This window comes from Mus musculus, chromosome Y, assembly GCF_000001635.26.
Source record: "Mus musculus strain C57BL/6J chromosome Y, GRCm38.p6 C57BL/6J".
Lineage (NCBI taxonomy): Eukaryota > Metazoa > Chordata > Mammalia > Rodentia > Muridae > Mus > Mus musculus.
In genome coordinates, this window is record NC_000087.7 from 79,739,305 (window position 1) to 79,742,781 (window position 3,477).

Genomic DNA, 3,477 nt, shown 5'->3' on the forward strand with positions numbered 1-3,477 from the left:
GGGGCTGTCCTCAGACTCTGTCCAACAAGTTGGCCAGGTGCTGGCACAGACCAGAGGGACTTGTGACCATTGTCAGGCCAGTTTTTCTGCTTCCCTAATTAATGCAGTCTCAGAACCTGTGAGATTGGATTGGAGCAGAGGTTGTGTTCCGTTCACCAGAGGTCTTATGATCCCATTGAGGGTCTTTTGGGGACCTTAAGCGTGTCTGCAGACTCAGAGCATAATATACCCTGGTGCTGACTTGTCACTCTCTCTCTTATGGTACACTTTCTCTGACTCCTTAAACAGATGTTGTAAAGATAATGTTTTCGGACTCTCTAGACGCTGTAACCTTTTCCTAATGTCAGAAGAATACTGCCCAATGGAAGCCATGACACCTGTCACCTGCTGGCACGCCGAAGTAGGGTCAAAGGTAGTGTAACACCTCTATACCTTTCAGAGGTATTCTAAAAACACTGCTGGGGGCTCCTTTTTCTCTTGTAGGATCTCTCTTACCTTGGCCAAATTGGTGGGGCACCTGCCAGCTCCTTTCAGTCCTATTATCAGAGCCCAGCAGAAAATTGTCAATTGCTCCATATGGTCAGTCCTGTCAGGACATGTCAGAGGGAAGGCTGCATCCATTTCATTCAGAAGTTTTATTGGTAGTCAATTGGCCCCCAGCATGCTCTTTCTTTCCTCTCAGAATCCTCTCCTTCTCCTCTGTGGTGAAAGAATCAGTAGCTGCTGACAGTCATCCCAAGTAGGCTGAAGAGAGAATATGAGAGATTCCATTAGATTAGCAGGCTAGAGGGGTTTTCAAAGAAGGGAGGTGTGATTAGCCTTCCAGTTATAGAGTTCAGAGGAGGAAAAGGGCTATTACTGAAGGGTCAGCAGTTGTCTGGGGCCTGCTGGAGGAGGGTCATAAGTACATAAAGGCAGTGCAATGGTTGAATCTGGTCACTCTGGGCTTCGAGCTCGCTGGCCTTGGGCTTTAGCAACTGGTCCCTCCCCAAATATCTAGTGGCACCCTGTTGAGAGTTCTTGGAGGGGACCAGTTGGGAATATGGGGGTGGGGTGCTATGCCATTTTGGAGGTTCTTCTAACTCTGGATAGATCTTGGGAGAAACCGAGGGCTGCAGTTCAACCTGTGCCAGTTTTAACTTTTTTTTTCACCTCTGGGTGGCAGAGGGCCAGGACTGGGGAGCCTGGATTATTCTTTTTAACCCAAGGCTCTAAACAGGATGGGAGAGGGGGGATCCTGTGGTAAATTTTTCTAGATGAGAATGTATGGCACGTAATCTGGCTGAGACCCTGGTCCCCTCTGTAAAACAACTTTAAGAGCTGAAAACAGAACCAAACAAAGAGTGCCCTCTAGTGGCCAACTATCATCAAAGCTGGCCATTCTGTAGATCAGAAAGTTCACTAAAATCGATTTCAGACATCCACAGAGAGAATGTGAATGTTAGTCTTAATTTCAGTCGAGTGATCAAGGGTCAGTCCAAGGGGCATGATAATAGTCGGTCCCATCATCAGAGTCACATACAGGGAAAAAAAAACATATACACAAAAAAGATTACAATAACCAAGACCAGGCCCCAATAAGATGGCCAAGAAAGCACACACTCACTTGGCACCCAGTAACAGAAACAGACAGCCGAGTGAGCACACTCTCACTTGGCACACTGATAGGAGATCTCCAGGTATCCCTAGAACTCCCTCAGAACTCCTGGGATGTCCCAAAGGGTGGCAGCCGGTTTCTCCTGACATGTCTGTCAGTAACCCTTTTCCATCTGAAAAAGGGAGTTCGTTGCTCTCACGAGCATTTACAACTGCAAACGGAGAATAGTGAATTCAAACAGAGCTGGCACAAAAAAATAGAGACAAAGATAGAGGAAAGTTATAGAAATAGATAGAGACAAAGATACAGACAAAGATAGAATCCTACCTCCAAGCAGGGTCTCTGAGAATTGGGGTAGGCCACAAATCATGGTGGAGAAGCCCCCAAATGTAAGACCTCAGAAGCTGGGCCTCCTCTCAAGTCCCGGGATGAGCTGGCCAGCACCCCAATGACCCAAGAGAAAACCACAACTGATGCAAACTGCAAGAGGTTTTACTATTAGCTGGCTGAGGACAAAGTCACTCTGCCTAGCAGGGCAGGGGAGTTTGACACCGAGCTGTGACAGTAAGGGGCTTTTAGCAGCTAGCTGGGGAATTGGGAGGAGTTGGGAGGAGAGTTGGGAGGAGTTGGGAAATGTGGGCAAGGGAGTTCTTCTCTTCCTGATGTTCTTGGTGAAATTTACAAGGCAGGAGTGGGGCGTGAGTCCTTTCTAAATTTTTATCTCCTTGTCCTTGGCACAGGAAGGCAGGCATCTCTGGTTGAAAAGTATAGAAACAAAAAGCCTTTTTGCTGGCTATAGAGAACAAAGAGCTTCTTCCTAGCTGTATTTTCAGAGATCAGGGAAAACAAGCTTGGGAAACGTCTAGGGGATTTACCTTCTTGCGAGATACACTTTAAGTTGGAGTCTCACCATAGGACATTTTTTCTACCACACAAAAAACTTTACACAGAAAATTATTTTAATTATTTTTAATGAATATATAATATTTGATTTGAACCATATGTCATATCCATATAAAATACATGGTAGAATTCCAAAAAAAACTTGTAATATTTACTTTAAACAATTCATACATTTACACCTCACAGCACTTCTTCATAACTGTACTACCATTGCTGAGATCCTTCTTCTTCCCAAATGGTCCTTCTATTATTTTTATAATGGTTCTCCTTTTCTTTGTGTGTATATCTGGGAACATCTCATTCAGGTGGTTGTATTGTACTAGTTGCTATGTTTTTGTGTTTACAAGGTCTAAAGGACCACAATCTGGTCTTGAACTACACATATAAGAGCATCTGACCCTGAATTACTCTTTTTCCTGAATCTACTTCTCCAGTCAAGGGATCACAAACACCACTTTTGAAGTACTCTATTGAAATGGGAAAAAATTGAAAATATTACACCGTATCTTCATCTGTTTCTACCTGAGGTGATATATTCTCATCTTTGTCAAATGCTGGGCTCTGTACTATATGGACAACAGAAAATGGAAACATAATATGCTATATTAGTAAAAGGGAATAAAGTATTAATGATTTGAATTTCTCAGGAAATACTGCCCAGGTGAATTTTTGAAACAGCTTTTAGAAATGACATAATTACGTACATGAAATCCAGTATAGGCATAGATAAGAAGTAAGGTTTCCAAATTATAGGGCTAGTGAATATTTTTACCAATATTATAGAAAAAACATCCCTAACTTAAAGAAAGATATGCTCATGAATAAACAAGGAGACTACAGAACGCCAAATTATTTGGACCGGAAAAAAATAATTTCTGCCATCATATAATAGTCAAAACACCAAATGCACAAAACAAAGAAAGAATATTAAAAGCAGTAAGGGAAAATGGTCAAGTAATATATAAAGCAAGATCTAT